Below are 13,330 nucleotides of genomic sequence, written 5' to 3'. Positions count from 1 at the left end.
GAAAGTTGTGGGTTCCAGCTTAGATGGTGATTGGATTTTAAATTCAATGAGGTCTTGTTTTTGGTGGTACACGCCGAAGTGTATGGAGTATCAAATTTAAATGTATTTCTGCTTTGGGAAATACTCCATGAATTGGGAAAAAAAGAAACATAGAATGCAGTCAGTTTTAAAATAGGTCTTGCTGTATTTCTGCTCTGGTACTTGTAGCTGAGTACACATTTATCTCCTGTGTGAGAAATCAAATTAACATAAAAACACGGATGTCAGTCCCCCAGTAGCTGTGAGAAGGCAAAGCTTGCAGGAGCAGGCATCAGACAAGCTTAAGAAAGTCAAACAGAAGATGAATAAAACAGATGTGCAGTAAGAGGAAACTCACAGGAGATAATAAGTATTTATTCAAAAATCGCATTTCTGAGTTTTTAATGAGAAATGACCGCGGGGTCCTTCCCTGCTCGGCTGGCGCAGATAGATACGGGCTGTGGAACCTGGTCCAGTCTCCACTGATTATTTGTTGACCGTCTTCTGCAATTTAATCTGAGCTTTTGGGAAACAGAAGCCAGTTTTGTGCCTTGCTTGTGGTGGTTGCCTTCTGTCCCAGTCCACCCCCCTCTAATTCCTCCTCTTAGAAAAGAAAGGGGAATTTCTGATTCATGGAAGGTGCTAGTAAATGTTTGTTAAACAAATGGGCACATGCAAAAATGAATGGATGAATGATTTTATTGCCTTTCTCTGGTTCAGTCAAAGCATTAATAAGACATTTTGCATTCTAGAGCTATTTTACCCTTGACACACCCTTGTTTAGAATTGATTATGTACTTAATACCTTGGATATCCTTCTAATGTTAAATTCAATGATCTTGCTGAAATACTATTTCCAAACTGAAACACTAGTGTATACTTCTCATTAAGGCTCCCTGGGGATGTTTGGCCACATGTAATTTACCAGTGAGTCTAATAAACCACAACAACAACAAAACCATTTTGTGTGTTTAAAACAGACTATTTATTTATTTATTTACTTGTGTCATGTACAGTATATCATTAGTGTTTGATGTAGTGTTCCAAGATTCATTGTTCATTCAGTGTTCAAGATTCATTGTTTGCCTATAACACCCAGTGCCCCATGCAATACGTGCCCTCCTTAATACCCATCACTGGGCTTACCCATCCACCCACACCCCTCCCTTCAAAACCTCAGTTCGTTTTTCAGAGTCCATAGTCTCTTATGATTCGTCTCCCACTCTGATTTCCCACCCCCTTCATTTTTGCCTTCTTTCTCCCAACGTCCTCCATGCTATTCCTTATGCTCCACAAATAAGTGAAACCATATGATGATTGACTTTCTCTGCTTATTTCACTCAGCATAATCTCTTCCAGTCCCGTCCATGTTGCTACAAAAGTTGGGTATTCATCCTTTCTGCTGGAGGCATAATACTCCATAGCGTATATGGACCACATCTTCTTTATCCATTCGTCCGTTGAAGGGCATCACGGCTCCTTCCACAGTTTGGTGATTGTGGCCATTGCTGCTATGAACATTGGGGTGCAGATGGACTTTCTTTTCACTGCCTCTGTATCTTTGGGGCAAATACCCAGTAGTGCAATTGCAGGGATATAGGGAAGCTCTATTTTTAATTTCTAAAGGAATCTCTACACTGTTTTCCAAAGTGGCTGCTCCAATTTGCATTCTCACCAACAGTGTAAGAGTTTTCCCCTTTCTCCACACCTCTCCAACATTTGTTGCTTCTTGCCTTGTCAATTTTTGGCATTCTAACTGGTGTAAGGTGGTATCTCAATGTGGTTTTGATTTGAATCTCCCTGATGGCTAATGATGATGAACATTTTTTCATGTATCTGTTAGCCATTTGTATGTCTTCATTGGAGAAGTGTCTGATCATATCTTCTGCCCATTTCTTTACTTGATTATTTGTTTTTTGGGTGTTCAGTTTCAGAAGGTCTTTATAAATCTTAGATATCAGCCCTTTATCTATAGTGTCATTTGCAAATATCTTCTCCCTCCGTGGGTTGCCTCTTTGTTTTGTTGACTGTTTCCTTTGCTGTGCAGAAGCTTTTGATCTTGATGAAGTCGCCAAAGTTGATTTTCACATTTGTTTCCCTTGCCTTTGGAGATGTGTCTTTGAAAGAAGTTGCTGTAGCCCACACTGAGAATCCAAACAACTTTGTAAAGCCATCCAGAGATGAATCACACGGAATACTACCTTCCCACAACCTAGAGGCTCAAAGACAGGGTTGTGGTCCCCCAGAGGCAGGGATAAGCACAGAATTCTATCTGTATACAGAGATGAGATGGAGCTACGGACAAAGACACCATCAAAGATGGAGGGAGGGGAAGCAATGCTCTGGTTTCTCCCAACCCTTTACCTTCCATTTTACTTTTGGGACCTCCTCTTGGCAAGACCCTGCCAGAACAAAGCTGTCATGGGGTGGTGGGAGATACAGCTCTCAGGGATGCACTCTCTGATGGAGAGTAGGAGACAGAAGATGAAGAATGGGTGGGAACCAAGACGTCCAGAGGAAGTCCAGTGTGAAGGAGGAGGAGAGGTTCATTGTGAGTATCCCTGAGTGAAATGTGACTCAGATAGCTGATTGTGATCAAGTTATTAACACAGAAGAGGAAACTCACTGCTTTTTAAAAAAATTTAATTTAATTTAATTTATTTGACAGAGATAGACACAGCGAGAGAGGGAATACAAACAGGGGGAGTGGGAGAGGGAGAAGCTGGCTTCCTGCTGAGCAGAGAGCCCGATATGGGGCTTGATCCCATGACCCTGCAATCATGACCTGAGCCAAAGGCAGAAGCTTAATGACTGAGCCACACAGGTGCCCTGGAAATTCACTATTAAAGGAGTTTTCTCCACCTCCTAATCAGAAAAAAAAAGTTGTTTCCAACCCTCTCTCCACCAACTGTGGAACTCTGAAAGCACCTCCTAGAACTCTCCTAACTTTCATCAGGGAGGGTCTACACTTCCTTGTCTTCTTTGTTATGTATTATGTGTTACCTCTATGAATTCAGTTGTCTTTTGTACTTTAAGATGGGCCTCATATCACCTTGGTATCATTTCAGACCCAAGAAATAATCTCTTCTACCTTAGACATCTAAGGCTACTGTTAAACGTGGGTAGAAGATTTTTTACAGGAGTACTGGGTGGGCTCACCTTGCCCATTGCACTAGCTGGAACTTATGATAACCTGTGCCTCCTGTCAGCTACCCAGACACTTATAGTCTTTTACTAACCTTTCTTTACCAGTCCAGACCCAAATTTATTGTTCTACTTGTTCTTTTCTCTTCTTCCCCACTCTAATATGAACTCTTTACTCTCTTTCTTGGGGATAGTACCAAGATGCTTGCAATTCTTGTTTATGTCAAGCATTTAACTCACTTCACCTTTCATTGATAAACTAAGCTTCACATCCACTTAAAGTGTTTTATAGATCAATAAGAACTCCTCTGTTATGGGATTGTCTCTACAGAAAAATGGTAGTGGTTTTAAATAATTAATAAACCATTATTAACCAAACCATCTTGGTTCCATAAAGGATATAGGATGAGTGTGTTTAGATAATGAAATCAGGTTTTAGAAGTTTAAATTTCAATTGCCTTAGGACGTTTTCATGAAATTGTTCTGTATATAGCTTAGAAATGTGGAATTAAACCTCAAAAAAATGTCAAAGCATTGAACATTATTTAAAAGTTGTCTGTGGTAGCTAAAGACATGAGAATGAATAGGATTGTCTGCAGATGATAGGGAGACTGAGAAGAAACTGGGCCTTCTGTCAGACTTTTGAGTAACAGCAGATAATAAGAAAGAGTGGGGATGGAGGGGTGGGTGTAGAAGGCCACGAGCTGAACTGTGAAGAATCACTGTTCAGGAAAAGGTGTGAAGGACCCTGTGAGGCTTGTGAAAGGGTAAGGACCCTCCTAAATGTACTTTAACAGCTGACTTTGAAAATGTTCCTTGAGGGGGGATTGGGTGGCCCAGATGATTCATTGTTTGCCTTCAGCTCAGGTAGTGGGCTTGGGGTCCTGGGATTGAGCCCCATGTCATGCTCCCTGCTCAGCAGGAAGTCTGCTTCTCCTCCTTGCTCTGCCCTTCCCCACTGTTCATGCTCTTGCTCTCTCTCAAAGAAATGAATAAAATCTTAAAAAAAAAAAAAAGAAAGAAAGTGTCTCTTGAAAGAGTTTCATTGGATGTGGCAAATTACAGGCCAATGTTGACCTTGGCAAATGCAATTTCCAGAAAATAATGAAGAAGTCAATTTGATGACTTTGCAACTTCACCAGTGAATGAGAGATAAGGAATTAGATTTAGTGGCTCTAGATGGCTCTTTGTAGGAGTTTGGAAGTAAAGGGAAGAACAGGGATAAGTAAACTGCTTGAGAGGGAGAATTGGTGGGAAGAGTTGGAGAGATTTCTTTCAGAGATGATGATGGATTGGGACTGCATTTTGCTGAGGGAAGAAGGCAAACAGGAGAAAGGAGACACAAGAGCTAGAAGTTATGCTTATTGGTGTAAGGTAAGATAAAGTCACAGGCACTAGGGAGGGATTAACCTTCATCAGGAGGCAATGCTATTCTTGTTGTCTACCTAGAACCACATGGAGAAATGAGTGGGATGCAGGATCCTTAAAACATCCACTAGTTGTCTGCCTCCCCTTTGACAAGGATCTGGAGGAGAGCAGCAGAAGATTGAACACGTATTTGATTATTGTATAACATTCATCTTTGGTGAAGGAGTCCAGCATAGAAGACTTGCACCTAATGGGTCAGTCTGGACTGGAAGTTAGGTGCACACACATGGTTGTAAACAACATGAATGGAAACCACTCATCTTTAACCTCTTTCAAACACCCAGGCACACCCCTCCTTTCAGTCCTCACCATTTTCTCACTCTAACAGGGAGAAGAAGGAGGACAAATTTCTCATGGGAATAAGATGCTGATTTTCTCAAGTCCTATTTGAGGTGGTCAAAACCTTTAATTTTTTTCCATTTTCTTCTCTGGCTTCTGTCTGTCCATTCTGGAGCTCCAGATATTGGTTTCATGCAGATGTATCCAGCTTTAACTGGGAAATGACTATATAAAGGCCAAAAGGATGTTGGAGTTAGCCAGGCCGAAAAGAAAGGGATGAGTATGACATGCAGAAGGAGTGAGTACAAACACAGGGTCTAAAAGAAGAGAAATCAAAGGGAAAGAATGTTAAGAAAAAAGATTGTTAAAGGAACTCCTAGAGTGGACTCTACAACTTTTTATCTTTACCCCGAGAATCTACTGATTATACAATTGTGTCACATGGTGACCTCAACTTTGAGTTTTTATGCTGGTGATTGCAGATAAAGAAGTGAGTGCCACTAATTAAAGTAGGGGTTGTAGAATATACAGGATTGTAGTGGTTCATCTGTGGAATGGGAAAGGCAGAAATTGGGACAATAGGGATACTGAATGGGGGCAGAGGAGCTTCCCTGAAGTAACCCATCTCATCTCACTCATTCACTCGTTCATTTCTGAGTCAACTGGGGAAATGTTAATTCAAGACACAGTATGTGCCTTGGGCCGGTTAGTGAGAATACTCATGAAATAATTGGCTCTGAGTTCTGGAGGAGTATCTGCTCTCGTGAGAGAGGCAACTAAAAACCAAGTTATGATGTAATGTGAAATATGAAATTATGGCTTGAATGTTGCTTATTCTAGCTTTGGGAGGTCAAGGAAGGCTTTCCTGAGAATGTCATGTCTGATCTGAGCGCTGATGATACTTACTTATGTGAAAAACTAGTAAAAGGCCAGAAGAGGAGGGTGGTGTGTGGATGAGAGAACTTAAAGGTCCAGAGGGTGGGCTCACTGGGAAAACTGCTCCAGCCTAAAGGCAAGGATGGTTGATAGTTATTCATATATTAATAGGATTCCAGGCAAAATCCATTAACAGGATTCCAGGAAGTGACTATGTTTGACTAAGTTGCAGAGTGAAGCAAAGCCAAGATTTTGTCCTAAGGCAAAAGGAAGTCCTTGGACTGATGTATATTTTTAAAAGATGGCTCTCAAGTAGCTGAGGTGGGAATGAAAGGAAGTAGATCAGTGAGCAGGAGCTTGTGTGAGAGGACAGGTAAGAAGTGTGTGCACTAAGCTTGTATGTGATAAAATAGAAAAAGGTAAACAAATCTGAGCCTATTAAGAAGGCAACATTGACAAATGGATTTTTTTTTTTTTTTAATCTGGTTTCTTAGTCTATGTAGGCTGCTACAACGAAGATACCATAGACGGGGTAGATTATAACAACAGAAACTGATTTCTCACGAGGCTAGGAGTCCAAGATGAAGACACCGGAGAATTCTGTGTCCTTTGAGGCTGCTTCCTGGTTAAGAGACTGTCTTCTCACTGTGTCCTCAGATGCTGGAAGGAGTGAGGGAGCTCCCTGGAGCCTCATCTATGGTGGAATTGATCCCATTCAAGAGGCCGCACCCTCGTGACCAAATCACCTCCCAAACACCCCACCTCCTAAAACCATTACATTACGAATCTGGTATCAATAGAGGAATTTTGGGGAAGTGCAGCATTTGGTCTGTAGAATCTGGGTATAACCTGGTTTCACCTTGCTCACATTTGATTGAAGATATTCCATTATTTCTGTTCAGGACATTTTCTTTTCTCTCAGAATAGCTACAGACAGATGGAGTGGACTGGTAGGGTGCTGTACCTGTAACCAGTCACATGTTAACATATGAATAACTATCAATTAAACATGACTGTCCAAGCCACATTCAGCTCAGAAAGACAATGTTTATGTCAGCTTCCATTACTTTAGCATCTGCCAGGTATCTTACAGATTGATCTCATTTTACTGAATGCACATATTTAACTGCATCTGCATTTATCTATGAGGAACATCATCTCAAGAGAATCAGGAGGCTTGCCCACTATATGGGCTGGTAAGTCTTAGGTCCAGGGTCAAGGCCAGTGGTGCCCCGCCCTAAAGCCCTTGTGCTGGGGGCAATGTCCTCCTTGACCAACCCCGAATCTTATATCCCAGCAAAAATGCTCCCTCAGTGTGATCCCTGACTTCTCTCTACTCACCTCACTGCACCCAGGAAGAGAATGAGTGGAGCCCAGTCTCAGTGACATCCTGTTCCCTGTCCCCTTTGGGGGCACCTTCCTGCCCCAGCATGTCTGTCCCACAGGTCTTGCCTTTGGCCTGGGCCACGGAAGGGAGAGTTGCTAGTCTTGGTTCACCAAGCCTCCTTCTCCAGGAGCTGGTGTCTCCCACTCAGCCTTCATCAGGAATGCGTGTGAGGACCGGATCAGGCATTTGCCCATTACTCCCCACCTGATGCATAACCCAGGTGGGGGAACAGGTGTGTTGTAGGGGGGCCCTATGATACCCAACACTTGGGTCTCCCCACCTCCCCATTGTCTGTCATGGTGAGAGAGAACAGTGTGTACAATGACCACACTGTTTTGTGTACCCTTGGTCCTGGGAGTGAGGTTGGAGCCAAAGACCTGCCCTCACCCTGGGTGACATCACTCGCTGGTGGCTGCAGTTTGCCGACCTCATGACCTTGCGTGAACACAGAGGAGGACCCAGGGTGGGGCAGAGAATCAGGATCTGAGGCCATGTTGCCAATTCTGGTGCCAGTGCCAAGTGCCATAGCTTCTACTGGTGGGTACTGCTCTCAACTTTGCCTGAGTCTGTTGAATTTCTTTGAAAATATTAAAGACAATTTGTAGAACATTTTTACAAATGATACTACAATGCTACAAAATCAAGACATCAATGTACAATATTTGCTCAGAGCAAGTTTCTCATGTTAATACTTCCTTTCTGCCATTTTCTTTTCATAGTTCCTTTTCATGTAACCTTTTGTGCTGCAATTTTCTCTTTGCAAGTCTTCGTCTTCACTAAGCCACGCTTTAGAAGAAATGAAATAAATGTATCTTGTTCTAAATTTATCTTACACTAGAAACCTTCAGTGACAAATGAGTTAAAGTCAGCATTTTATTTTAAAAAGAAATTGTGAGCTGTTGTTTAAAAATGAGTTTACTTTGTATAAAAGAAGGAAGGAATGTAATCAATATCGGTGATATGGTGACCTGAATTTCCCTGCTTTGTTTAGAAATGAGGACTTACAAGAGCAAAGTTTTCTCCTCTCTGATGTTAACTGTGACAAATTATTAGCGCAATGAAAATCACTTTGGCTTTTGAGAATTTTGATATATTTTCTCTGTTGCCTGAGAAAAGCCAAAAGACTTTGCACACGTCCAGGTGTCCTGGGTGCTTTGTTTCTCTCTTAGTCATTGATCTGGACTGAAGACTTCTGAACCATTGTGGATTGGCACTTGGTCCTGGTTTTGCAACCATCCATCCTCTGAGGGACCATACTGGAATATGCTTTTTTAGAAATCAACCCCATTTGTAAATTGCTAATTGGAAGCTAAATATTTGATTCTAGTAAACCTGAATGCAAAAAGTTAATGCCCATAAAAAGGAAGAGACTCGTAAGAATTAAAAAAAAAATGCAAGCCATAATCATTTTAGTTTCCTCTATTAACTTAAATTTCCCCTATTAATAATTGTAGTATTTGGGTTGAGGGGTAAGACATTACATTGTGAAACAGTGCTAAAAGAGTTCACTAGATTATAAGGGAAACTATATAGAGTAAGAGAGCCAGATCTGCTTTATATTTATTGAGCAGTAATTTTTCCCCCAGTGAAATGGTCTTTAAAAGTTTTACTAATGTGGGGGGCACCTGGGTGGTTCCGTCAGTTAAGCATCAGATTCTTGGCTTCAGCTCATGTCATGATCTCAGGGTCCTGGGATCAAGGCCTACAAGGGGCTCTGTGTTCAGTGGAGAGTCTGCTTGAGATTGTCTTTCCCTGTCTTTCAGCCCCTCCCACTGCTCACGCTCCCACACATGGTCTGTCTAAAATAGTTAAATGAAATCTTTAAAAAAAAATTACTAATGATTTAGATAATAACTATTTATCATTAAAACAAAAACCAACAAACATCGGAGAGCAGTAAAAAAAAAGAAAGTAGAGGCTCCTGGGTGGCTCAGTGGGTTAAGCATTTGCCTTTGTTTGGCTTCGGTCATGATCCCAGGGTCCTGGGATTGAGCCCCACATTGGGTTCCCTGATCAGCAGAGTCTGCTTCTCCCTTGCCTACCCCTGGTTTGTGTATTCTCTCTCTCTCTCACTCAAATAAATAAATAAAATCTTTAAAAAAGAAAGAAAGAAAAAAAAGGAAGAAAGAAAAAGAGAAGGAAAGAAAGAAATGACCAGAATTGAAACAATCAGCACTAATATGAGAAATGCAGTAGCCATCCTTTCACACCTGTAATATGCATACATTAATCTACCCAAATACCATACATACGATATTTTATATGGAATGCAAACATACAAAATATGCAAATGCATGAAGGAAAAAGTATAAGCAAATGGAATATGAGACATATATTCCTACAAAAGCATTTAAACACTATAATTCAGTATCAGTTAAGTCCAAATAACTAAAAATTCTAATATTCAATTCCCAAATGGTAGATACTTATATTAGGACAATTGTTAAACCTTCTGTATTATTTGAAAACTTTCTGAAGTAGAAGGAATATCAACCCCACAAAGATGTCCATGTCTCTGAGACCTGTGAGTTTGTTACATTACATCTTGTTTGGATGGCTTAGGATTATATTTCTTTTGCTTACCCTGTCCTCTTAGGTTCTATAATATTTCTGTAATTATGGAACAAGAATAGTGTTGCACTGGAATCTATTATAAAGAACTACAGTTTTTTTTAAAAAATGTATCATGATCACAAAGGCACAATATAGTCACATCTTACAGACTGTAAGAAACAAAGCTTATATTAAACTTACTGAATACAAACCATTTTCTTATTCTTGGTTCATTTGTTTTTGGAAAAGTCTAGCATATCCAGTGGTTTCAGGGATTTCATTTTAACTCAAAAAAATTCTGATCTACTTAACGGGTAACTTTCAGACCAATACAGAGTTTTAGAAAACTGTAAGAAATGCTTTGTTAATGTGTGTAGTCCTACGTAAAACACAGAGCTTCTCCCACGTATTTTTTAAAAAAGAAGCAATGCATATATTTTAAAGTGGTTTACCAGATGTACTTAAATCTATGGACCTTGAGATGGGGTGGTCATCCTGGATCATTCGATGGGCCCAATCAAATCACATAAGCCCTGAAAATCAGAGAACTTTCTCCACCCGAGGCAGACAGGAATGTCAGAAAGTTCAAGCCCAGAAGAAGCTTGACTTTGGCTCTGAAGATGAAGGCAGGAAAGAACCAGGGAAGTCAGGTATCCTCGAGAAGCTTAAGATGGATCTCTGGCCAGAAGCTGGCAAGGAAATGGGGATCTCAAGGCCACATCCACCCGGAACTGGATTCTGCCATCAACCATCATGAGTCTAGAAGTGGATTCTTCACAGCCTCCAGCAGGAACAGCTCTGCCACTGTTTTGACTGCAGACTTGTGAGGACAGACACAAAGAAATCAGCCAAACCATGTGGAGCCCCATGCGGGACTCAAACTCACAACCCTGAGATCAAGACCTGAGCTGCAATCAACAGTCTGACCTTAACCCACTTACCACCCAGGCACCTCCCATGTGAATTCCTGACCAGAAATTTCTGATCAGAATTGCGAGGTAATAAATGGGCGGTTTCAAGCCTCTAAATTTGTGATAATTTGTCATGGCAGCCAACAGTAAAATGCATACAGTACTCATATTGTTTTTATTTTTCATTTCTCCTACAACAAATGGAATATCTCTGCAGTGTGGCCCATCTTCCCCTAAGCAATCTTGTATTGGCTAAAAAATGCAGCAATATGAAGGAGTGTTTAATAGTAGAAAATTTGCTTTAGTGGCAATAATTTTCAGCCCAGCTACTTGTTTCAGAATACGGAGAGCCAGCAGCAAGTCCTCTAAAGTCATATGAAGACACAGGGTAACAAACTAAATGGTTGCAGTACATTCAGAATAATACAAAAAAATTGTTCTTTTTTCTTAGAACACAACTTTCAACTAACATATTATTTTTTTAATTTTTAAATTTAAATTCAATTAGTCAATGTATAGTTCACCAGTAGTTTTGATATAATGTTCAGTGATTCATTAATTGCCCATATCATCCAGAGCTCATCCCATCACGTGCCCTTCTTAATGACCATCACCCAATTACCCCATCCCCCTACCCACCTCCCTTTCCGTAAATCTCAGAAACATTTTTATTTTTTGTTCTGCTTAAAAAAAATGTGCTTTTGTTGAGGTGGGTGTTTAATTTATGGCTAATTGATGGGCAGCTTGCTTTGTTTCCCTTCATGTGTCTTCTCTGCTAATGTCTAAACTGATAAATCAGAATGTGATCTTTCTTTTCCTTCATTTTTCTGGCCCCTGTGTTAGTAAGGTAACATAATACTGTGCTTACGTTTTCCATACACCTCCCCCCACCATAAGATCTTTTCAGTCAAATCAGGAAGCACACTTTTAAATTTGGCCCTAGTTTTCACTAAAAGCCCCCCACTTCCTCTAAATTCTGTGACTCCCAAACATACCATTTTGGAAATCTGACCTTTTTTTTTTTTTTTTTTAATTTAAACTTGACATTGATTGATTTCAGCATTTTCTCAGAACTGGCAACCTGGTTTCTCTTCACTGAGTAATAAATCAAAGCAGCTTAAACTGAAACATGTATACTTAGCCTCATGGAAGGAGAGGCATTTCTCATTGAGCACAAAGTCTGGTCGTCATGAAGCAATGCAGGAAGTTTCATCATCTGACTCTATTGACCTAATAATTAAAAATGCTCTAATGCTCCCTCTGGAATCTTGCTTTTGTCTTCCTTCTGTCCTTCTCAATTCTGTGTAGCACATGCGGAACAGATGAGAATGTTGGGTTGCTTCTCTGAGCTGGATGAAGACAGGGTCCGTCCATCGGTGTTGCTGTATAAAGATTAAGACAGGCCCTCCACGGTGACCCAGATAATTTTCTGGAGGTGTCATTAGTATGTAGAACTGCACTCTCCCTCGTCTGCTTCAATCAAGAGGTTGTAAGTCCTGCCAGGTCTCTGGTTCAAGTCAGTAGGAAACGCTCACAGCCAAGAGTCTCTGCCGCAGGTGTTCTGGGAAATGGAAGTCCCCTGGCTTCCTGAGACGTTAGAAAGGACAGTGCAGTGTCTTTTACGGTGTTTCCAGGTATTTCCCTCTGGCTTTGGATTTACTCACAAGATCATGCATGTCACATGAGTGAAAACCCGAACAAGAAACAAACCAGGAGGACGATTCTTCTGGTTTGCTCAAGCATATCGATAAGCAGGATGCTTGTGCTGATATGAATAAAGGACAGGCATTACTTGCATTTCTCAGGAAAAGAAAAGCAGCGAGGACCTGTGATAACTATGGGGGTCTCAAAACCTCTGGGAGAGATGAGACCCCTGATTTAGTTCTGTCTCTTCTCTTTGTAGGTCACCCCTGACACCGCAGCAGCAGGGTCACTGCACAGAGCTGCACAACCGACCCCAGAGACGACGTCCCCTTCCCCATTTGCCTGGGGCCTCAGCTCAGCATCAGCGTCACCGGAGCTCATCGCCTTGAGGTGCCACCATGGACAGCTCTTAGTTAGGGTCTCAAGTCAGTAGTAAATGAGCTTCCTAATGGGATCACTGATGCTCACGGAATAAGATGAGTTTTCTCAAATTAATCATGGAAAGCATCTATATGGGATGTCAAGATTTTTTAACATGAGCATATAGAGATGAAAGCCTGAAGACCAAGACTTGGGTCTTGTCTTCCAGCCCCAGGTTCTCATCCATGGAATGTTCCAACCGTCTGTCCTCGTTCCTTGTTACGGCATCTTTGGTTTCTAAGTGAATGTTTCCTTCTCCTGGACTGAAAGAAGCTGATCTGGGACATGTGAGCTCACACCACTCATTTTCTCAGAGAGATTTGGTGGAATAGGGCTGTGAGCTGTCCTTTCCCCGCCCCCACCCCCCAGGGCAGCTGTTCCAAGCCTCCTGTGCAAGGCAGACCTTCCCCTGCGGAGGACGAATGTTCTTCCTGGGAGGGAAGATGCTGCAGTCACGCTGCTTCATTAGGACTTTTCAAACATGCTCTCAGTCCCCCATGACGGGGACTCCTTCAGGGCAAAACACAAACAGCACATTCGGAAATCCTCTGTGCTCTTCTGCTGATTTCGTTATTTAAGTTGCGGCACCAGGTGTGTGGAAGCAGATCTAAAATTAGCAAACAGACTTTTTCCAAATCATTTCTCTTGGAAAGTTATTGACCTGAAGTGA

This window comes from Enhydra lutris, unplaced genomic scaffold (assembly GCF_002288905.1).
Source record: "Enhydra lutris kenyoni isolate GAN:26980312 unplaced genomic scaffold, ASM228890v2 scaffoldscaffold32, whole genome shotgun sequence".
NCBI lineage: Eukaryota > Metazoa > Chordata > Mammalia > Carnivora > Mustelidae > Enhydra > Enhydra lutris.
This window is presented reverse-complemented; position numbering follows the sequence as displayed.